A 25,201-nucleotide genomic window follows, 5' to 3' on the forward strand; every position below is an offset into this window, starting at 1 on the left:
TCTTCTTTCTTCCCCTCAGCGGCCATTTGCCCCTCAGCGGTTCCAACGCCACCTCTTGAGTGCCGCTCAGCGGTAGTTTGCCGCTGAGCGGTGCCTTCGACTTCTCCTTTTTGCACTCTTTCTTGTCTTTTCTAATGTCCTCTCTCTCATTCTTCACTTCTTTCACCAAATTCACCTCAAAACCTGCACAAAAATACTCAAATCAAGCATAAACCTGTCCAGCTCTCTTATTTCTGAAAATATAAACAAAATGCATGATTTCAAGCTAGTTTCTAAGTCTAAAGGTTGCTTTTAGTATCACTTTTAAGCATGAAAATAACAGTTTTTCAACTGTTATCACAACCCCAAACTTAGAATTTTGCTTGTCCTCAAGCAAACAAAATGTAACTCCATCTCCAACCAATTCATATGATGGTTCACTCATTCAAAATCCTCTTTTCAAGATAAGTAATAACTTCACTCAAACTTATGACCGAGAGTTAATTCAAGATGTGCACATTCTTTAGTGTTCACAAAGTCATTTAAATTCCAACAAATGCTATATTTCATGAATGATCAATCAATTAAGCATGGATGTTCATGTGCTTATGGAATATTTCCTCACTAGGTAAAGTGTTTCACTCAACACACAAGTGTATAAGAGGTAAAGTGTTTCACTCATTCACTCCACTATCACAATGTCACATGAATCGACTTTGCCTTTCATTTAACCACAATCAAATACATTCACAAGCATGCATCATCACAAGGACTTTTCAATGGCTTATAATGTGGCTGGGCTAACAAGAAAATTGGTTTTTCTGGATCACAAAATCCTTGAGTTAAGAGAATCATAACAACACAATCTTCTTATTCATTCCCAACTTTCTTTTGCCTTTGCTTTTGCATTTGCATTGAGCTTTGCTTCTTTTTCTTTTCTTTTCTTTGCATATTCTTACTTTTTAGCTCTTAGCTCAATGCTTTTTCTTTTTCATGTTTCCCCAATAACCCCAAACTTGAACATTTAACAATACCACACAAGATCTTCTACTTAACTCAAGGTAAAGATTTTCAATCAAGGGTGTTCAGTGTATGTTTAAGGCTAAGGGTTCAAAGGATAGAACACAACGTGTTCTCTTTTAGAAGGCTAACTTTATGAATTTGGCCAATAAAAAGGGTTTCAAAAGCACGGCCTTTGATCATATGATGCAAAACAAGTAATTGATTCAATCATAGAAAACCTGGGCAAAGTCATTCATGCTTTCAAAGTAATAGCATTCAACAATAATAACTCTGGAGCTCAAAACCTCACATATAAGCTCATTCACATTTGACATGCACATCCTGCTTAATTTCACAATCACAATCATGATATTATGCATTTGTTCACAAAGCTTGTGAATCACCTGTATCAGCATTTAATGTGCACATCATCTCAACATCAATTAATCATAAGCATCATTCAGCATTACTTATCACACAATCACAGTTAATAGCAAACCATCACAAGAAACCAGGTTTCAAATAGAGTACATCAAACCCTAATCTAAAAACAAAAACAAATAAGTTCAGAAAACTTAAACCACAAAACATAAGTCCTGCTCTAGTTATGATAGCATTCATCAGTAAATGCTATCTCAACTCCTCCTCAATCTGAGCTGTCCTCTGTATCCTCCTTCTTCTTGGATCTTATAGTCTTGATTCTTTTTTGCCCGATGAGGAGGCCATCCCTGCATCAAACATAATTCACAAAACCAAAAGATACATTGTTAAGCATTAGTAAACCATAATGAAGAAATCAGCCCCTTCAATGATGCTCTCTCCCAACCCCAAACTTAGATGGAAAACTAGTGAGCAAGTGAGTGGAAGAAAAATTTTCTTAAGAGGGAAGAGTAAAAAGATGTGGAAAACCTAAGAGAAGGTATGTGGGAGTGTTTGTGCAGAGAAGAGCTTGAAAAACTGAGAAATTACGCAGCTTAAGGTTTAAAAATACCCTAATGGGCTCGGGTTCCGCTAAGGGGAACTAAAGCCCATCTGCGAGAGTACCGCTCAGCGGTAATTGCCGCTCAGCGGCACTTTCGTGATGTGCCCTTCTCCTTCTTTTCATTACCTGCGTGCCTTTCCTACATGTGCCTCATAGGTTCCCTGCAATTCATTGTTAAAGATGCTTATGCAAATCCTAACTAAAAATAAACAAACAAAAACAATCAATCAACTGGGTTGCCTCCCAGGTAGCGCTTGTTTAACGTCACGAGCCTGACCCAAAATCCACCAACACCCATCAGTAGGTGTTTCAAACTTACCAGCACCCATCAGTAGGTGCAAAATCTTCTCACCAACACCCATCAGTAGGTGTTACAAACTTAGTATCCTTCAGTAGATACTTAACCACCTAGCATCCTTCAGTAGATGCTAAATCCAACAAAAAAAAAATAATTACAGAATAATATTCACAAATTATAAATTACAAAACCAAATCAAAAGTTTGTAAATCCACTGGGTTGCCTCCCAGCAAGCGCTTCTTTAACGTCACTAGCTTGACCCTGTTAAAGCTCTCATTCCATCTTCTTTATAATTGATGTAGTCCTTCCACCAACCTTTCAACTGCTTCCTTTGGACTGTTTTGAACTCTCTAGAATATGGAGACTCTATCTCTATCATCTCCTTCTCTTTAAAGCCTTTAATAACCCACAACTTGTTCTTGAGTCTTACAGGTGTGCCAAGTTGGAGTCTTAATTTTTTCCAGTCTCTAGGAACTTCTTCTCCTTTTCCAATCTCTTCTACCTTGGGTGCCTGAAAATACAAACAATGGTTATCAGAAATCTTAAGATTTTTATTTTTACCTCTAGTTATGGGTGCATCTCGAAATGCAGCTTTATAACTGGCTTCTTCCTCCTTTGCTTGTATCTCATCTTTGAACACATCCACCACCACTCTCTCCTCTCTGTCTTGGAGAACCACTATACCTTCATTCACATCAATGATAGCCCTAGCCGTTTTCATAAACGGCCTTCCAAGTATGAAAGGTATTTTCTCAGTTTCCATCTTCATCACCACAAAGTCTGCCAAGAACTGAAGTTTGCCAACACAAACTACAATGTCTTCTGCAATCCCACATGGCTCCTTTGAAGATCCATCAGCCATTACAAGATTAACCTTTACAGGTTTTATTTCAACATGGCCAATTTGCTCCAATAGAGAATAAGGCATCAAGTTAACACTTGAGCCTAAATCAAGGAGAGCTTTCTTTACCTTTTTCTTCCCTATAATGCAAGGGATAGAAAAACTGCCTGGATCTGCTGCTTTTGGTGGGAATGATTCTTTCTTAACAGTTATACACTTTTCTTCCTCATCCTCTCTACGTCTTCTTTTTGTAGATGTTCCTTCATCTGATTTGGTGTAAACTGCTATTTTCTGTAGAATTTGTTCCCAAGGAGCTTCATTATCAACCATTTTGAATAAATCTGTGAAATCCATTGGTTTCTCCTGATTTGTTAGAAAAGGAAAAGTGTCCTTTCTTTCTTCTTCTCTTCTCTCTTCTGTTTCATCTTCTTCCAACTCAATGATCTCTTCATTTACACTCTTGACCACTTTGCACTCTTCTCTGGGGTTAACCTCAGTATTAGCCCCAAAGTTTCTGTTGGGTCTTTCTTCCAATTGCTTGGTGATCTGACCCATCTGAATCTCCAGATTCTTTATAGCAGCTTCAGTGCTCTTTTGAGAAGATTCAGTTTTCTGAATGAATTGCTGAAGAGTTTCTTCCAACTTTGTTGATCTGTCATTAAGCATAGATAATTGTTGCCACAAGGTTGGTTGCTGCTGCTGCTTATTATACTGATTAGCCTGCCCAGTTTGTCCTTGGCCAATGCTTGGATGTGGTTTCCAACCCTGATTATAATTCCCTTGACGGTATGGAAACTGATTAGCCATGAAGTTAACATCCTCCAAGGCCTCTACTGGAAAAGCACACTGGCCATTGATGTGATCACCTCCACACAGTTCGCACAACTGGGTTTGTACCTGTGCAGCAGATTTTAACTCTTTAGGTAGTGAAGCAAGAGTTTTGGTCAGAGTTTCCAGCTGTTGAGTTAGAATCTTATTCTGTGCTAGCAGAGCATCATGGGTTTGTAATTGAAGAACCCCTTTCTGTTGCATAGGGGCGCCTCTTTCATTGTGAAGCTCATTATCACTTGTAGCCATATTTTCAATAATTTCAGTTGCTTCCTCTGGAGTTTTCCATTTGATATTGCCTCCAGCTGAGGCATCCAACATCATCTTGGTTTGTGAACCAAGCCCTCCAAGGAAAGTTAGGACTACTTCTTGATCTTCAAAGCCATGAGTGAGAGTTTTACGTAACAAGCTTTTATACCTGTCCCATGCATGTCCCAGTGATTCCTCCATGCCCTGCTTGAATGAAGATATCTCTTGCTTTCCTTTAGTCACTTTAGATTGTGGAAAGTATTTATTCAAAAACTTTGCAACCACTGCTTCCCACTCCGTGAAACTTTCTTCTGGAAAAGAGTTCAACCAAAGCTTAGCATTGCCTCCCAATGAGAAAGGAAACAAGCTAAGTTTGATAGCTTCGTCTGGCACCCCATTGATCTTGACCGTGTTGCAGATCTCATTAAATGTTGTAAGGTGCTCATATGGGCTTTCATGTGATAACCCAGTAAATTGATTACTCTTTACCAGTTGAATTAATGCTGGTTTGACCTCCATGTTGGCTGCATTGACTCTAGGCCGAGCTATGCTATTGAAGTGCTGAGGTCCAGCAAGATTAGTGTAATCTGCAAGAGTTCTTCTAGCATTATTATTGTTCTCCATACTCCCTGTGCTGTGAACAGAACCTTGTGGTGATGATTGTAGGAGAGTTTCAGGAGAAGGGAAAAGTTCTCTGGACGTTCTGATTCTTCTCCTCCTTCTACTCTCGTCTAGTCCTTCAAGTAGTGGTTCTGTTGTTTTCTTACTTCTAGTTCGAATTGCCTTCTGCATGCACAAGAAAACAAAACCCTAGAAAAGATTTGTTAGCACAAAAAGATATAGAAGAAAATAAAGATTGAAAAGATATAAGAAGATAAGAGATTTAGAAGATAGAATCAAATAAAATAAAACCTAATCTAAAAAATAAAATCTAATCTAAAAGATAAAATAAAATAAAATCTAACCTAACCTAAAAGATAGAATAAGAATAAAATAAAATCTAACCTAAAAAGATAAAAAGATAAAATCTAATAAAATAAAATAAAATCTAATCTAAAAAAATAAAAATAAAATCTAACCTAAAAAAAAAAATCTAATCTAATCTAACCTAAAATAAAATCAAATCAAATAAAAACCGAAAAATAAAAAAACAGAAAATAAAAATAGAAAACAGAAAAACAGAAAACAGAAAAATAAAATAAAATCAAATAAAATACAAACTGAAAAATATAAACAGAAAAATAAAATAAAATAAAAAAAAATTCGAAATTTAAATTAAAAATAAAAAAATAAGTCAAAGATAATCAATAATCACACAAATTAACCAGTTAAACCACGAGTCCCCGGCAACGGCGCCAAAAACTTGATGGACAAATTTGTAAGCACCAAAATATGATGTCACAAACTTGTTTCACAATCGGCAAGTATGACCGAATCGTTCAAGTAATAAAACTTGGTAAGACCAAGTATCGTTCTTCCCAAAGGACTCACGGCCTAGTTTAGTTATGTGGTTTCTTGATTAACTAAGACTTACAAACGAAATATTTTAGTTTAAAATGCAAGACAGAAAATAAACATGTATGCATGAATTTTGATCAATGGCAAAGACAAAAGATAAACACTTTCAATGGAATATATGAATGAATATGTTGTTGGGGGTCAATTTCATCTCATCCACTCTCATATATTTTAGGAATTCAACATTCAAATCATCATTGTTAATGCCACTCTCTAATGTACCATTCTAGATGGCTTCTCCCTAATCAAATAGTTCATACAATTCCTAGCATTCCTAATGATTAGTTCATTACCGCAGGAGCTTAAGGCAACCAATATAATATTGTCAGTAAAATATTGGGAGAAATTCCCCGGATCTAGATTTCCCCGTACGTGTCCGTATCAACAAAACCAATAATCATGCATTAGAATGAGTTAAACAATGCAAGCATTGAGCAAAGAGGAAAAACCCTAACTAATGATGAAAAGAAAGCATATGTCTTAATTCAAAGATGTATTCAACAAATCCATATATGAGAGCTTCAAGAGATTACATTGATTCCCCAACAAACATACAAGGTTTAGTTCACCATATTAATGGTGAACCTAGATGAATAACAATGAAAGTATGAAAGAATAAACCCAATAAAGTGGAAGAGGTAGCCTGAGCATCCAAGATCCTCCTTCAAAGGGGTGAAAGAGAGAGTGTTTGCCTCGTTTCTGCCAAAGATGTCTAACTAAAGGACGTGCAAGCCCTTATATACTAATCTAGAGTTACAAAAGATTACAAAAGCCCAAGCCCAAAAAGTGCCGCTCAGCGCCATTTACCGCTCAGCGGTGGTTACGCGTCTTCTTTCTTCCCCTCAGCGGCCATTTGCCCCTCAGCGGTTCCAACGCCACCTCTTGAGTGCCGCTCAGCGGTAGTTTGCCGCTGAGCGGTGCCTTCGACTTCTCCTTTTTGCACTCTTTCTTGTCTTTTCTAATGTCCTCTCTCTCATTCTTCACTTCTTTCACCAAATTCACCTCAAAACCTGCACAAAAATACTCAAATCAAGCATAAACCTGTCCAGCTCTCTTATTTCTGAAAATATAAACAAAATGCATGATTTCAAGCTAGTTTCTAAGTCTAAAGGTTGCTTTTAGTATCACTTTTAAGCATGAAAATAACAGTTTTTCAACTGTTATCAGGGCCACTTTTCTGTAATCTTTAAGAGTCTATATAAGGTTTTAGTCGACCTAGGGTTAGGATCTTTTGGCATAACGATGAAAAATCACACTTTCTTCACCCCTTGGAGGAGGATTTTGGATGCTCAAGCTCCACTCTTCAAATTCTAGGGTTTTATCTTTCATTGTTTCATTATTTTTCATCTAGGTTCACCATGATTATGGTGAACTAAACCTTCATTGTTGTTGGGGAATCAATGTAATCCTTTGAAACTCTCATGTATTGAATTGGTTCTTTAATCCATATGCTTTCTTTCATTAATTGTTAGGGTTTTTCTTCTATACTCTATGCATGCTTTGTTTAATTCATTCAATTGCATGATCATTGATGTTATTTGTATGGACACATATAGATAAATCTAGACATGAAGAAATTCTCCCAATAGTAATATTGCTTAGACATAGGGATAGGAGGGTTGGTTGCCTTTAAGCTTCTGTGCAAATGTAATACGTGAATAATTGCTAGGGAGACAAGACATTGTAAATTAGTGATTAGGAGTAGGCTTTCTTCACCAAGACATTGGGTTTAAGGTAAATTAGAAAGTGACATTAACATTAATGAAGAAGATGAATTCTTGAATACATGAGAATGGATAGGATTAATTGAAAACCCCCAACAACATCATCATTCCATAATTTCAATCATGTTTTGCTTCTTTTATCCAATTGATCAATACATGCATTCATATTTACTTTTTAGTATACACATTTAAATCTACAAGAATTTGTTTAACAAGTCAAATTTAATCAACAAATCACATAACTGTTTAGGTCGTGAGTCCTTTGGGAAACGATACTTGGTCTTACCATATTATTATTACTTGATATGATTCGGTTACACTTGCCGAGGATTAACAAGTTTTTGGCGCAACTACCGGGGACTCGTGGTTTAACTATTCTATTTGTGTGATTATTGATTAACTTTTACTTGATTTTTATCTTTTTATCTTTTTGTTTATCTTTATATCTTTTTGTTTTTATTTCTTATATTCTTATCTTTTTGTTTTTATTTTTTATCTTTCTATCTTTTTAGTTTATCTTCTCTATCTTTTTGTGCTAACAACTGTTTCTAGGGTTTTGTGTTCTTGTGTATGCAAGACACAATTAGGACTAGGAGCAAGAAAACTTTGGAACCTCTTCTTGAAGGATTGGACGAAAGTAGAAGGAGAAGGAGGATCTGAAATTCCAGAGAACTATTTCCTTCTCCGGAAACACTTCTACAACCCTCAGCACAAAGATCTAACTAGAGTACTGAAGAGATGGCTGCAGAGAACAATGGTAGACGTACTCTGGCAGATTACACCACTATTGTTGGCCCTCATCACTTTAATAGCATTGTTAGGCCGAGGGTCAATGCTGCAAACATGGAGGTGAAACCGGCGTTGATACAATTGGTCAAGAGCAACCAATTTAATGGGCTATCACATGAAAGTCCATATGAGCATCTCACCATATTCAACGAGATTTGCAACACTATAAAGATCAATGGTGTGCCGGATGAAGCAATAAAGCTTAGTTTGTTTCCTTTCTCATTGGGAGGCAATGCTAAGTTATGGTGTTATGGTTGAATTCTTTCCCAGAGGAAAGCTTTACTGAATGGGAAGCCGTGGATTCAAAGTTCTTAAACAAGTACTTCCCACAATCTAAAATCAACAAAGGGAAGCAAGAGATTTCTTCTTTTAGACAAGGCATGGAGGATATGCTAGGTGAAGCTTGGGATAGATACAAGAGCTTGTTGAGAAAGACGCCCACTCATGGTTTTGACGAAGCAACTGTAGTCATTGTTTTCCTTGGAGGTCTTGGTTCACAAACCAAGTTGATCCTAGATGCCTCAGCTGGAGGTAATATTAAATGTAAGACTCTAGAGGAAGCCACTGAATTGATTGACAACATGGCTACAAATGATAACGAGATGCATAACGAAAGAGGAGCTCCAATTCAACAGAAGGGAGTTCTACAATTGCAATCTCAAGATGCCTTGCGTGCACAAAATAAGATCATCACTCAGTAGTTGGAAGAAGTGACAAAGAAGCTTTCTCTATTGCCTCAAGAGATATATAATATTTCGATGGCTCAAAGGTAGCAGAAACCGTGACAGCCACAACCTACTCCATATGAGAAAACCACAAAATTGGAGGATACTTTCTAGCAATTCATGAAAATGAGTGTCTCTTATTATAAGAATGTAGAGGCTGCATTTAACAGTATGAAGATGCACATTGGACAAATGGTCAACAAGATTGAAGGTTGTGAGAAGGATGCTGATAACGGTTGAAAAATCGTTATTTTTATGCTTAAAATTGATACCAAAAGCAACCTTTAAGACTTAGAAACTAGCTTGAACTCATATTTTTGCTTTAGTTTTGTGAATAAGAGAGTAAAAAGTGAATTTAATGGTTTTGTGCAAGATTCCCTTGATTTTGTAGGCTAATTGAATGATTTGAAAGAAGAATTGAAGTACCGAATGATTGGAATGCTGAAAAGTCAACCATAAACCAGAAATGTCAACTAGTCAAACAGAAAAGTCAACCAGTCAACCAAAAAAGTTAACCAGTCAACCAGAATGCTGAAAAGTCAACCAGAATACAGAAAAAGTTCCGCTGAGCGGTAAAATACCGCTGAGTGGCACTTTTCGGGTGCCAAAATCATCGCTGAGGGGCAAAAACAGTAGCTGGGGGCAAAATGGATCATGCGCTATTATCGCTCAGCGGTAAAATACCTCCGAGCGCCATTCTAAGTGGGCTTGGACCGGTTTTCTTTTGTTTTTATGGGCTTGGACTTGTTTTATGTTATTTTTATGCCCTATTTAAGGACTTGCACGTCCTAGGGTTTGTATCTTTGGCTGGGAGGAAGCAGAAACACACTTTTCACCCCTTGGGGGTAGATTAGGAGATGGTGACGGCTCTCCTCTTCTCTTTCTAGGGTTTTTCTATCTCTTTCATTCTTTCATTATTGTTCATCTAGTTTCACCATGAATATGGTGAACTAAACCTTGTATTGTTGTTTGGGAATCAATGTAGTCTTGTGAAACTCTCATATATGGAATTTGTGTTTTAACATCTTATATTAAGATACATGCTTTCTTTCATCTTTAGTTAGGGATTTTCCTCTTTGCTTAATGCTTGCTTTGTTTAACTCATTCATTGCCATGATTATTGATTTTATCGACATGGGAACGTACGGGGAAATCTAGATCCGGGGAATTTCTCCCAATAGCATATTGGTTGCCTTTAAGCTCCTGCACTTCAGAACTAATTACTAGGAATGGTAGGAATTGTATGAACTCGTAATTAAGGATAGGCCTTCTTGCAAGGTGATTTAGAGAGTGGCATTAGCAATTGATGAAAAGAATGATGAATTCCTAAAAGTATATGAGAGTGGAGAAGATGAAATTGATAACCCCAACAACATACTCATCCATCTAATTCATTAAAGTGTTTGTTTTCCTCTTTTCCATTGATCAAATTGATGCATACATGTTTAATTACTGTATTTTGCATTTAAACCCTACAATCAATCGTTAACAAGTCTTAAATAATCAATAAATCATATAGCTAACTAGGCCGTGAATCCTTTGGGAAAACGATACTTGGTCTTACCTAGTTTTATTACTTCATACGATTCAGTTACACTTGCCGATTGTTAAACAAGTTTGTGGCGCCGTTTTTCGATGTTCATAAATTTGTCATCAAGTTTTTGGCGCCGTTGCCGGGGACTCGTGGTTTAACTAGTTCATTTGTGTGATTATTGATTATCTTTGACTTGAATTTTAATTTTGAAATTTGAATTTCTGTTTTTATTTTCTGGTTTTTATTTTATTTTATTTTATTTTATTTTATTTTTCTATTTTTATTTTATTTTATTTTATTTTATTTTCTCTTTTATTTGTTTCTGTTTTCTGTTTTTATTTTCTGTTTTTATTTTTTCTGTTTTTATTTTATCTTCTTATCTCTGATTCTTTATCTATCTTCTCCATCTTTTTGTGCTAACAAATATTTTCTAGAGTTTTGTGCCTAATGCTTGCAGGATGCAATTCGGACAAGAATTTAATTATATGGGCACTCAATTCTACCAAAGTAATCTCAACCACTGGTGGAAACCTCTCTCAAGCATGGATCAAAGTCAATTTTGGCAAGCTGCCGGACAATTTGAGAATCAACCACAACAAAAATGGTAACAACAACCCTCTCTATCGGCAAGAATGCCAACATTGGAGGACACACTTCAACAGTTTTTGCAGGTGTCCAGCTCCACTCAGAAAAACATTGAAGCATCATGTAAAAGGATGGAGATGAACCTTCGTTACATTAGTCAGAGATTGAACGATTTTAAGGTTAATACTAAAGTTAACCCTAAGGAGGAAGGTAAAGCCATTGTCATTGAAAATGACAAGATTTTTTATGAGAAAAAAATAGGGAGAGATGAGGAAAAGATAGAGAGAAAAGAAAAAGAAGTGGTTGAGAGAGAAGAGAGAAAGAAATTTTGTGTGAAAATAAAGAAGTTGAGAAGAAAAAGAGAAGGGAAGAAAAAAATAAGAGAAAAGAAAAAGAGAAAATTTAGGGAGAAGAAAAGTAAGAAAAAGAAGATGAGAGGAAAGAAGAAGGAATCATATGAAAAACCCCATCCTCATCTAAAGAAGTATCATAGGAAGGAAAAGAAATTTAAGTGCTTTATGGAAATCTTCAAGAAATTGGAGATTAAAGTTCCTATGATTGAGACACTGCAACAGGTTCCTGGTTTAATCAAATTTCTGAAGAAGTTTAGTAGAAAGAAGAAAAAGAAGATGGAACATGAGCTTTATTGGGTCAAGCTAGTGACGTTAAAAGAGCGCTTGCTGGGAGGTAACCCAATGATTTGAGAACTTTTAATTTTTGGTTTGGTGATGTAATTTTGAACTTTTGGGTATTTTTGTTTTTGTTCTAAGTTTGTTACAGGGTTTACATCTACTGATGGATGTTAGGCGGAAGAGTATCTACTAAAGGATACTATGTTTGTATACACCTACTGATGGGTGTTGGTAAGAAAGATTTGCATCTACCGAAGGGTTGATGAGAGGGTCGCACCTCCCAACAAAAGTTGTGCATAAAAGAATGCAGTATAGTGCTAGGAAGTGACTCCTAGGTCGTCTCTCAAGGACCAAATTTGGTTCAAGTCTCAGGTCAAACACGCAGGGGGGGTTTGGAAGTGTTCGTCTGGATGCGGATAAACTTAAATTCAAAATTGGAAATTAAACGCAGTTGGAATTAATTAAAATGCAACAATTAGTAAAACACTTAAATACATTAATGTTGTGGAAATGCAACGCGCCAATAGAAATACCATACAGCCGAGATCAAACATTCAGCGCAAAAAGGCTAGAGTAAAGTAAGAAATGCAAAAAAAATAAACCAAGCATGCAATTCACAACGGAAATGGCACTAATAAGAAACGTTAACAGTGAAAGGAACAAGTCAGCTACTTTACGTTCTAACGTGTAAAATGATGAAACCAATGTAAGTGAATAAGGTTGGACGCGTGACCACTTTTCTCCATAACAACAAAATGAAACATGCTGAGAAAGAAAGGAAATAAAGCTTCCGTGCTGCCCCTGGACGTGACAACACATCACTCCCTCCATGCCATACCATGACACCTACTCCTATCTAATCACCTAACATGCTGCAGATACTCTCTAATTAAAATCAACACTTCTACTTTCTAAAAGCAAAAACCACATTCTCCACAAACTAAATCAGCTCCTTCTCTCCAAGGATGTGACCATGCTACTGCCACATTGAATACCCCGTGCCCCACCATTTCTTCATCAATTAAACAACTCTTTTAAAACAACCGTGTGCAATATTTCAATATAAAACAAAACAGCCAAGTGATTTCGGTGCAGGCTTGAGCTAATAGAAAAAAAAATAAACTCCTTGGACATAACCCCTCACGGACGTGTGCTGGAATAAAATAACTTCAATACAAATTGCTGAATCAAAGCTTCATTCAATGATAACTTCCAGAAATGAAACGTTCCAACCATTCACAAAAATGAAAATTCTAACGAACAGAAAATATGTTTTCTTCTTAACTTCCCCATTCTCTGTAGCAACAGCGTTCAAGAACCAAAACAAAAATGAGTGTGGCAAGTGGTGGCTCCTATGCACGCCCCCTCCCCCATAAAAAAACGTGCCAGCCAAAAAAAAATCCCGTGAGGGTGGCGGCTCACAAAATAAGGGTGAATGACCCCTTAAAAAAAACCCGAACCCTGCTCCTCTCCATAGCTCCCTATTTCTCCACCAAGCTGGACTTGCTACCTCCGTGTTTTTCCAAGCTGGAATGCTGGATGCACCCTCTTTTTACTGGACGTGCAACACCTCTTGGACCGTGAAGGCTGCTGCTTAGTGTGGGCCATGCTTCTCCTTTGGACACCACGTGCTTCAGCTGGATGCTGCTGGATTGCTTTCTTTCCAAGGGCCGAGTGCTTCTCTTCTTTCTCTCCCGTGCACACCCCAAGCTGCTGGGAATTGAAGAAACATGTTGGGCCGCAGACTTGCTGTGTTGTGCACCTCCCTGTTGCTTGCGGATGATAGCTGGACTGCTCCGTGTGCATGGACGTTGGAGGTGCGTGTGAGTGTGCTCACCAAAATGAATTGCAGGAGCTCGATGTGCACCCCCTAAAAACAACGTCCTCTCCTCAGCCGTAGCTCCCTTTTTCTCCAAAGCTGGATGTGGGCCGCGTGTGCTGATGTGTGAAGGCTGGAGGTTGGTGCTTCTCCACGTGTGCTCATGGGCTGCACCTCCTGCTGGACCGCTGTTGGATGTGCCATCTGTCCAGCCCCTTACGCGTGGAGTGCTGCTGGATGCCGTGTGCTTCTTCACTTGCTGGACGGAAGCTGCTTGGACCGTGGACTCCTCTTTTTCCTTCCTACACCCCTGCAAGCTTGCTGCTCCTTCTTCGTGCATCTCCCTTCCAACACTGGACAGCATCTTCTTGTGTGGGCCGCATGCTTTGACCGTGTGTGGATTTTGCTTCCACGTAAAATGAGCCAACAAGTGGGCCACAAGCAAAATAAATTAGCATGAATCAAATGTGCTTCTCCCTGACACCCTTATTCCATCAAGCTTCACGGTTTACACACTCCAAAAAGAATTCTCCAATCAAGTCCATATCCATGTGCACTCCCATAATTTAAATCCACACCTCTCTTTCATTTTATCTTAAAGTATAATTGATGTGTCATTTTCTTTTCACCTCCAAATGTCCCAAATATTATCCAACAATTTTCCTACAATTAATAATGCAAATAATTAGCTCAAATAATTCAAATTAATTAAAATAAGAATTTTTGGTCAAATTAAGCACAATTAGCAAAAACGGAAAAATACCGGACATTTAAGCACAATTCCCTGATTAAATTCGGTACAATAAGCTAAGTGAAATTGAGAAAATATTGACTCATCAAAATAGACCACACTTAGTCTTTTGCACTCCTGGGCAAAATCAAGACGCAGATCAAGGAATAGTTCAAAGGACTTTTAGGGAGGTGACACAGACTCAGCATACAGAAAACAAAGACTCAACAAGGACAGAAACAGAATCACATAGTTCTCCAGGAATCTGGACAGAGAAAGGAAGTAGACAATTCCAACACAGAATGAATCAGAGAAAGCAGATACTCATGAAATTCATCCAAGCAATTCAAGACATGGCAAAATGATCAATCAGCTCAAGAGGTGAATCAAAAGTAACAAAACCTCACAGATGCACTATCAATGTTTCTCTCAAGTGTATAAGGTAAATCAATGTCACTCAATGCACTCAAGAAAGCAATCACAAATAGACTTGGCAAGCCTCTAATATCAACACTCAAGCACATACGCATGTTCAAATCAAAAGGTCTTTTCATGGTTGTAATGGGGCCAAGGACAAGGGAGGATAAATGTGGATGAGAAGCTACAAACCAAAAGAAATAGAGGAGCAATGGGGAACAAGTGTAAACACAGTAAAATCACACCCAGACCTCTAATTCAATCCTCTTCTTGACTCCATTATTCACAATTTTTTTTTCATTTTTTTTTTTTTTTTTTTTTGCATTTTTTTTTCCATCCTATCTCTTTTCTTTTCTCTCTTTAGCACACAACTATAAGAGACAAGATATAAATCATATTTACAAACATAAAACAAGAAGAGGAACCACCCAGCCAATTCATCAGAAACCCCAAGGAGACCACACTTGTTCCCAAAACACTTCCAAAGCTCCAAAATTCCCTAAGGTTAAGGTAATCATGGTTTTTCACTTAGGGCTAGTGTATGAGCTTCAAAACAAAGAAATGGGGGAAAGTATAGGCTCAAAAGGGGTTATCAAAGGATCAAAACAAGGTAAGCTTATTTGGCTAGAGAGGCTCAAGAACAAAACTGCCTTTATCACTTCCAAACATGCATATCAATCAAGAATTATCAACAAGAGTCAAGCCAAGGCATATGTGCAAGCAATCAAGAGACATATCACACACAAGAAAGAACACAAAGTGGCTCAAATTCTCACACAGGGTAATTTATGTCACAATCAAATCAACCTCTCAAACATCATAATCATCTTCCCAAGCAGAGAAAAGCAAGGATTTCAAACAAATCAGAGTATCAATGAAGTGAAAGACACATCTACAACCTAATCAAAGTCCAGAAATCAAGAGAAACATGTAAAACTGTACACAAGACACGACAAAAATAACCTAGAAAAGAAAAAAAATTTAACCAAGAAAACAAAAACTAACAAAGAAAAAAATAAAAATCTCCCCCAATAGACCACACTTAAACTACACAGTGTCCTCAATGTGTCATAAGCATAAGATCGAAAATCAAAACAATGAACAGATCATGGACAAGTGCAATAAAAGTAGGGAAAAGGGGAGAAGAGAGAAAGGAAACTCCCCTGATCATGGTGGCAGTTGCCAATTTTGGACTTTTAGGGAGATGTCTTCCACCATAGTATCCAGCAAGGAGGTTTTGAGGACGAACTGCTTCATCCTCCAAATCTGATCTAGCAGTGAAATGTTTTCCACAGCTGGATCTATGCAATGATTGTTGATGAGCAGGTTCAGCAGGTGCCTGTTGATCTTGAAGCTTTTGTCAATGTTAGCACCTTTATTTTCCACTGTGGGTGTTTGTCTATCAAATTCATGTGTACCTCCTGCAATAGGGTTAGTGCAATGTGGCTCTACAGAAATTACATGCAGGGGTATAACACCCAATCCAAGTGTAACAGACTGAACCTCAGATACATCCTCAGAACATGAATCAATTTCAAAATCACAAGCAATATCAACGACAGACTCAGATTCATGTTCAATGCATGGAGAATAAACATTCGGATGCGACATCAAAAATTGGTTCTCATCATGCATAGAGGGAAAATTAAAATCAGACTCATCAACAATACAATCATCAGCATACCTCTCAACAACGTAATCATCAACATAATCAAATTGAGGTATGCTTACCTCCTCTTCCTTGAAGATTGCTAAAGTGTGGGAAGATGAAGGTGGTCTACCTGGTTCAGGATCACTGCTTAATTCTGCCTGCTCCTCAAAATACTCATCACTCTCCTCAGGTGCAAGGGTAGGGACATAGGATGATGGGAAAGTAGATGGCACAGTAGTAAGCTCATGACTCTTCTCCCCATCTTCTATGTTGATGCCACTAACATCATCTGGGATCTGAATAGTCTGAAATGGTAACTCTGAATCTTGAGACTGTTCCTCAGTGAGTTGAGTGGCCATCTGCCCTATCTGATCAGTCATACTCTGAATGGCAGCTCCTATTTCTTGCTGGAACTGCATGTTCTCTTGCTGAAACTGAAGGTTCTGCATGGTCATCTGCTCCAACAACTCCTTCAATGTAGGCTCAGAAGTAGAAGGCTGAGGAGCTATTTCGGCAGGAGCACTATACTGCTGACTCTCGTATTGCTGGACTGGTGGAGGCATGAAAGTACTCTGGAATGGTGGTTCTTGATATTGATGCTGTGGAGCATCATACCATCCCAAGGTAGGGTCATTCCATCCAAGACCGTTGCTATAAGCATATTGCACAGGGGAAAATTTGCTCAGAAACTGGTGCTCAAGATATCCCCAATCGGTAACGGATCTCAGAGGAAGAGAGTCTTGCCAATCCTTAGCTGCTCCTTGTAATGAATGCGGAAATGCGCTCAAGAAAATGTAATCAAGAGGGACATCTGGAGGCTTCATTGAAGAGCACATGATGTGGAGCTCCTCCAAATGTCTGTGTGGGCATTCTCCTGCAAAACCATGAAACTTAGGCAGCAAATGTATCAGTCCAGGGGTGAGATCGCAATGAAGATCATCCTCCTTAAGTGAAACCGGCTCACCAAGAGCACTCTCAGAAATTAGAGGATGAGTCATATTGTTCTCAACATAGAAGTCAGCAGAATATGAATTACAATCAGAGTAACATGCAGAAGGAGAATCATAATCAGAGGCACTAGCAAAATAAGCAGTATTCACAAAATCAAAATAGGTAGACATGGAAAAAGAAAAATACTACAAATTACGAAACAAATAAAACACAACACATTTATACATGCAACACGCACACACAAAACAAAACATCACATCACATCACATCACATCACAACACAAGACAAAACACAACACACACTAACACAACAGAAAGACCTAAGACTGAACCGTTGGTCCCCGGCAACGGCGCCATTTTGATGAGAGGGTCGCACCTCCCAACAAAAGTTGTGCATAAAAGAATGCAGTATAGTGCTAGGAAGTGACTCCTAGGTCGTCTCTCAAGGACCAAATTTGGTTCAAGTCTCAGGTCAAACACGCAGGGGGGGTTTGGAAGTGTTCGTCTGGATGCGGATAAACTTAAATTCAAAATTGGAAATTAAACGCAGTTGGAATTAATTAAAATGCAACAATTAGTAAAACACTTAAATACATTAATGTTGTGGAAATGCAACGCGCCAATAGAAATACCATACAGCCGAGATCAAACATTCAGCGCAAAAAGGCTAGAGTAAAGTAAGAAATGCAAAAAAAATAAACCAAGCATGCAATTCACAACGGAAATGGCACTAATAAGAAACGTTAACAGTGAAAGGAACAAGTCAGCTACTTTACGTTCTAACGTGTAAAATGATGAAACCAATGTAAGTGAATAAGGTTGGACGCGTGACCACTTTTCTCCATAACAACAAAATGAAACATGCTGAGAAAGAAAGGAAATAAAGCTTCCGTGCTGCCCCTGGACGTGACAACACATCACTCCCTCCATGCCATACCATGACACCTACTCCTATCTAATCACCTAACATGCTGCAGATACTCTCTAATTAAAATCAACACTTCTACTTTCTAAAAGCAAAAACCACATTCTCCACAAACTAAATCAGCTCCTTCTCTCCAAGGATGTGACCATGCTACTGCCACATTGAATACCCCGTGCCCCACCATTTCTTCATCAATTAAACAACTCTTTTAAAACAACCGTGTGCAATATTTCAATATAAAACAAAACAGCCAAGTGATTTCGGTGCAGGCTTGAGCTAATAGAAAAAAAAATAAACTCCTTGGACATAACCCCTCACGGACGTGTGCTGGAATAAAATAACTTCAATACAAATTGCTGAATCAAAGCTTCATTCAATGATAACTTCCAGAAATGAAACGTTCCAACCATTCACAAAAATGAAAATTCTAACGAACAGAAAATATGTTTTCTTCTTAACTTCCCCATTCTCTGTAGCAACAGCGTTCAAGAACCAAAACAAAAATGAGTGTGGCAAGTGGTGGCTCCTATGCACGCCCCCTCCCCCATAAAAAAACGTGCCAGCCAAAAAAAAATCCCGTGAGGGTGGCGGCTCACAAAATAAGGGTGAATGACCCCTTAAAAAAAACCCGAACCCTGCTCCTCTCCATAGCTCCCTATTTCTCCACCAAGCTGGACTTGCTACCTCCGTGTTTTTCCAAGCTGGAATGCTGGATGCACCCTCTTTTTACTGGACGTGCAACACCTCTTGGACCGTGAAGGCTGCTGCTTAGTGTGGGCCATGCTTCTCCTTTGGACACCACGTGCTTCAGCTGGATGCTGCTGGATTGCTTTCTTTCCAAGGGCCGAGTGCTTCTCTTCTTTCTCTCCCGTGCACACCCCAAGCTGCTGGGAATTGAAGAAACATGTTGGGCCGCAGACTTGCTGTGTTGTGCACCTCCCTGTTGCTTGCGGATGATAGCTGGACTGCTCCGTGTGCATGGACGTTGGAGGTGCGTGTGAGTGTGCTCACCAAAATGAATTGCAGGAGCTCGATGTGCACCCCCTAAAAACAACGTCCTCTCCTCAGCCGTAGCTCCCTTTTTCTCCAAAGCTGGATGTGGGCCGCGTGTGCTGATGTGTGAAGGCTGGAGGTTGGTGCTTCTCCACGTGTGCTCATGGGCTGCACCTCCTGCTGGACCGCTGTTGGATGTGCCATCTGTCCAGCCCCTTACGCGTGGAGTGCTGCTGGATGCCGTGTGCTTCTTCACTTGCTGGACGGAAGCTGCTTGGACCGTGGACTCCTCTTTTTCCTTCCTACACCCCTGCAAGCTTGCTGCTCCTTCTTCGTGCATCTCCCTTCCAACACTGGACAGCATCTTCTTGTGTGGGCCGCATGCTTTGACCGTGTGTGGATTTTGCTTCCACGTAAAATGAGCCAACAAGTGGGCCACAAGCAAAATAAATTAGCATGAATCAAATGTGCTTCTCCCTGACACCCTTATTCCATCAAGCTTCACGGTTTACACACTCCAAAAAGAATTCTCCAATCAAGTCCATATCCATGTGCACTCCCATAATTTAAATCCACACCTCTCTTTCATTTTATCTTAAAGTATAATTGATGTGTCATTTTCTTTTCACCTCCAAATGTCCCAAATATTATCCAACAATTTTCCTACAATTAATAATGCAAATAATTAGCTCAAATAATTCAAATTAATTAAAATAAGAATTTTTGGTCAAATTAAGCACAATTAGCAAAAACGGAAAAATACCGGACATTTAAGCACAATTCCCTGATTAAATTCGGTACAATAAGCTAAGTGAAATTGAGAAAATATTGACTCATCAAGGGTGCTAGAGGATTTTGGGTCAGGCTCGTGACGTTAAACAAGCGCTACCTGGGAGGCAACCTAGTTGATTGATTTTATCTGTATTATTTGTTTTGATTATGCTTTAGTTGCATGGTAGGGATTGAATGTTTGAGTGTTCTGAGAACTTAATTGTAGGGAGCAAGTGAGGGGCATGAGTAGAAGGCACCTTGGGTAAGCTAAAAAGAAGAAAAGCATAACACGAAAGTGCTGCTGAGCGGTGGTATCGTAAAATGGGCTTAGGTTGCCCCTTAGTGGAACTCGAGCCCATTAGGGTATTTTTATACCCTAAGTCACGCTTTGGCCTCTATTTCCAGATTCTTCTCTGCACACACACTCCTAAACACTTTTACAAAGGTTCTCTACATTTTTCCTTTCATTTCTCTTTAGAAAATCTCCCTTCCACTCACTTTCTCACTAGTTTTCCATCTAAGTTTGGGGTTGGGAGAGAGCATCATTGATGGGGCTGAGTTTTTCAAAGCACTAGAGTAGGATTTGTTTTATCAATCACTTATGTTTGTAGAATAGGGTTTGATGTACTCAATTGGAAATTTTGTCTGTTATGATGGTTTGCTTATGATTGTTGTTTGATAAGTAATGCCTGATGATGCTTTGATATTGATTGATGTTGAGAATGTGCACATTATATGCTTATACAGGTGGTTCACAAGCATTGTGAACAAATGCAAGATGTTGTGATTGTGATTATGATTCTAAGCAGGATGTTATATGTGGAATGTGAATGAGCTTATATGTGAGGTTTTGAGCTCCAAAGTTGTTATTGTTGAATACTATTACTGTGAAAGCATGAATGACTTTGCCTAGGTTTTCTATGATTGATTTACTTGCTTGTTTGCATCATATGATCAAGGCCATTTGTTGGTAACCCTTTTATTAGCCAAATTCATAAATTTAGCCCACTAAAAGAGAGCATTATGTGTTCTATCATTTGAACCCGTAGCCTTGAACATAATTTGAAAACCCCTTGTGAAAAGCTTTACCTTGAGTTAAGTAGAAAATATTTTGTGGTATTGACAAATGTCCAAGTTTGGGGTTGCTGGGAAGTTATGAAAGGGAAATTGAAAGCATTGAGCTAAGAGCTAAGAGCTAAGAATTAAGTATGTGAATTGAAAAAGAAAAAGAGAAAGAAAAGAGAAGAAAAAGCAAAGCTCAATGCAAAGGAAAGTTGGGAATAAGTAAGAATGGTTGTATTTATATGATTCTCTTAACTCAAGGGTTTTGTGATCTAGAAAAACCAATTTTCTTGCTAGCCCAACCACATTATAAGCCATTGAAAAGTCCTTGTGATGATGTGTGATTGTAAGTGTTTTTGATTATGGTTAAATGAAAGGCAAAGTTGATTCATGTGACATTGTAATAGTAGAGTGAATGAGTGAATATCTCCTATACACTTGTGTGTTTGAGTGAAACACTTTATCTAGTGAGGATAGATTCCATGAACACATAAGAACATCTTTGCTTAGTTAATTGATCATTCATGAAAATAGCATTTTTTGGATAGTATGTGTTTGAGTGATCACTAAAAGCATGTGTACATCTTGATTGAAGTCTTGATGATGAGCTAAATTGAGTATTTACTTGTCTTGAAAGAAGGATTTTTGAATGTGGTGAACCATTATATGGATTGATGGAAGATTGAGTTACATCTTGTTTGCTTGAGGACAAGCAAAGTTTTAAGTTTGGGGTTGTGATAACGGTTGAAAAACCGTTATTTTTATGCTTAAAATTAATACCAAAAGCAACCTTTAAAACTTAGAAACTAGTTTGAACTCATATTTTTGCTTTAGTTTTGTGAATAAGAGAGTAAAAAGTGAATTTAATGGTTCTGTGCAAGATTCCCTTGATTTTGTAGGCTAATTGAATGATTTGAAAGAAGAATTGAAGTACCGAATGATTGGAATGCTGAAAAGTCAACCATAAACCAGAAAAGTCAACCAGTCAACTAGAAAAGTCAATCAGTCAACCAGAATGCTGAAAAGTCAACCAGAATACGGAAAAAGTTCCGCTGAGCGGTAAAATACCGCTAAGCGGCACTTTTCGGGTGCCAAAATCACTGCTGAGGGGCAAAAACAACAGCTGGGGGCAAAATGGATCATGCGCTATTACCGCTCAACGGTAAAATACCGCTGAGCGCCATTCTTAGTGGGCTTGGACCGGTTTTCTTTTGTTTTTATGGGCTTGGACTTGTTTTATGTTATTTTTATGCCCTATTTAAGGACTTGCACGTCCTAGGGTTTGTATCTTTGGCTGGGAGGAAGCAGAAACACACTTTTCACCCCTTGGGGGTAGATTGGGAGATGGTGACGGCTCTCCTCTTCTCTTTCTAGGGTTTTTCTATCTCTTTCATTCTTTCATTATTGTTCATCTAGTTTCACCATGAATATGGTGAACTAAACCTTGTATTGTTGTTTGGGAATCAATGTAGTCTTGTGAAACTCTCATATATGGAATTTGTGTTTTAACATCTTATATTAAGATACATGCTTTCTTTCATCTTTAGTTAGGGATTTTCCTCTTTGCTTAATGCTTGCTTTGTTTAACTCATTCATTGCCATGATTATTGATTTTGTCGATATGGGAACGTACGGGGAAATCTAGATCCGGGGAATTTCTCCAAATAGCATATTGGTTGCCTTTAAGCTCCTGCACTTCAGAACTAATTACTAGGAATGCTAGGAATTGTATGAACTCGTAATTAAGGATAGGCCTTCTTGCAAGGTGATTTAGAGAGTGACATTAGCAATTGATGAAAAGAATGATGAATTCCTAAAAGTATATGAGAGTGGAGAAGATGAAATTGATAACCCCAACAACATACTCATCCATCTAATTCATTAAAGTGTTTGTTTTCCTCTTTTCCATTGATCAAATTCATGCATACAGGTTTAATTACTGTCTTTTGCATTTAAACCCTACAATCAATCGTTAATAAGTCTTAAATAATCAACAAATCATATAGCTAACTAGGCCATGAGTCCTTTGGGAAAACGATACTTGGTCTTACCTAGTTTTATTACTTGATACGATTCGGTCACACTTGCCGATTGTTAAACAAGTTTGTGGCGCTGTTTTTCGATGTTCATAAATTTGTCATTAGATGCAAAGAGTAATTTGAGGGAAGAGTGTAAAACCATTTTTACAAGAAGTGATAAAGTGTTGGAGGAAAGAAAAATAGAGAGAAAAGAGAGAGAAAATAAGAGTGGGAAAGAAACACTTGAGTGGAAAGATAGGGTTGAGAAAGAAAAAAAGAGAGAAGAGGAAGATGAGAGAAAAAAAAGCAAAAGAAAAAGAAGAGGTAGACGAGAGTAAAAAAGAAAGATAGTTAGAAAAGTCACTTCCTTATCCAAAGATTTATTCAAGGAAGGAGAAAGAAAACCAATTGGAGCGGTTCATAGAGATGTTTAAAAAACTAGAGATTACCATTCCTTTCTTTGAAGCATTGCAATAGATGCCATCCTATGCAAAATTTTTGAAGGAACTCCTTACAAAGAAAAGAAAATATATTGAGAAGGAGACCATTGAAGTGCAAGGTAACTGTAGTGGAATCATACAACAATTGCCTCCTAAGTTTAAAGATCCAGGAAGCTTCACTATTCCATGCACCAAAGGAGAATTGGAAGTTGGAAGAGCATTCATTGATTTGGGAGCTAGTATTAATTTAATGTCGCTTTCTATGTTCAAAAGAATTGAGGGTTTGGAACTCAAACCCACTAGAATGGCTCTTTAATTGGCAGACAGGTCTCTTAAATATCCGTATGGGGTAGTTGAAGATGTGCTGGTAAAGGTTGACAAATTTGTATTTCCAGTGGATTTTGTTATAATGGAGATGAAGGAGAATGGAGATGTGCCTCTCATTCTTGGGAGACCATTTATGAAGACTGCTAGAGTTTTAATTGATGTTGAGAATGGTAAGCTTAAAGTGAGAGTGCAAGATGAAGAAGTTAATTTTGATGTATTCCAAGCAATGACACATCCTAAAGATGATAAAGCATGTTTTCAACTTGATATACTTGATGAAGTTTGTATGGTGGAAGAAAGGATGGTACGTTATTCTTCTCCATTAGAGAAAACTCTTATTGATGCTTGTGAAGACTTGAATGAAGAAGAAGAGAAATTAATTGATGAATGTATGACGGATTTGGAGACATTGAAGGAGATTCCAGTGGAAGATGCTAAGTTTGAGACAATTGATACCAAAGAAGAAGTCAAAGCAAAGAAGTTAGAATTAAAAATGTTACCATCACATTTGAAGTATATTTTTCTAGAAGAAGATGGAACAAAGCCAATCATCATTAATAATTCTTTGCTTCCTGAAGAAGAAGAAAAGTTGGTAGAAATATTGAAAGCCAACAAAGAAGCTATTGGGTGGTCAATCTCAGATCTCAAAGGTATAAGTCCAACTTATTGCATGCACAGGATCTTTATGGAAGATGACTATAGGCAGAGTGCTCAACCACAGAGAAGGCTAAATCCTGTCTTGAAGGAGGTGGTTAGAAAAGAAGTATTGAAGCTATTGGAAGCTGGCATTATTTATCCATTCTTTGATAGTGAATGGGTGAGTCTAGTACAGGTAGTTCCAAGGAAAGGTGGGATGACAATTATTTATAATGCGAAGAATGAGCTTATTCCTACTTGGACTGTTACTGGATGGCGAATGTGCATTGATTACAGGAAGTTGAATAAAGCCACTAGGAAGGATCATTTTCCTCTTCCTTTCATGAACCGGATGCTGGAGAGATTGACAGGTCAGGCTTTTTATTGCTTTCTGGATGGATACTCTGGATACAACCAAATTGTGGTAGATCCAAAAGATCAAGAGAAGACGACATTCATATGCCCTCTTGGTGTCTTTGCCTACAGAAAGATGCCATTTGGGTTATGTAATGCCCCAATGATAACAGTTGAAAAACTGTTATTTTCATGCTTAAAATTGACACTAAAAGCAACCTTTACACTTAGAAACTAGCTTGAAATCATGCTTTTCTTCATATTTTAATAAATAAGAGAGCTGAACAGGTTTATGCTTGATTTCAGTGTTTTTGTGCAGGTTTTAAGGTGAATTTAGTGAAAGAAGTGAAGGAGGAGAGAGATGAAATCAGAAAAGACATCAAAAAGTGCAAAAGGAGAAGCCGAAGTCACCGCTGAGCGG

Source organism: Vigna umbellata, chromosome 5 (assembly GCF_029865625.1).
Source record: "Vigna umbellata cultivar VRB3 chromosome 5, Vumbellata_1.0, whole genome shotgun sequence".
In the NCBI taxonomy this organism is placed as follows: domain Eukaryota; kingdom Viridiplantae; phylum Streptophyta; class Magnoliopsida; order Fabales; family Fabaceae; genus Vigna; species Vigna umbellata.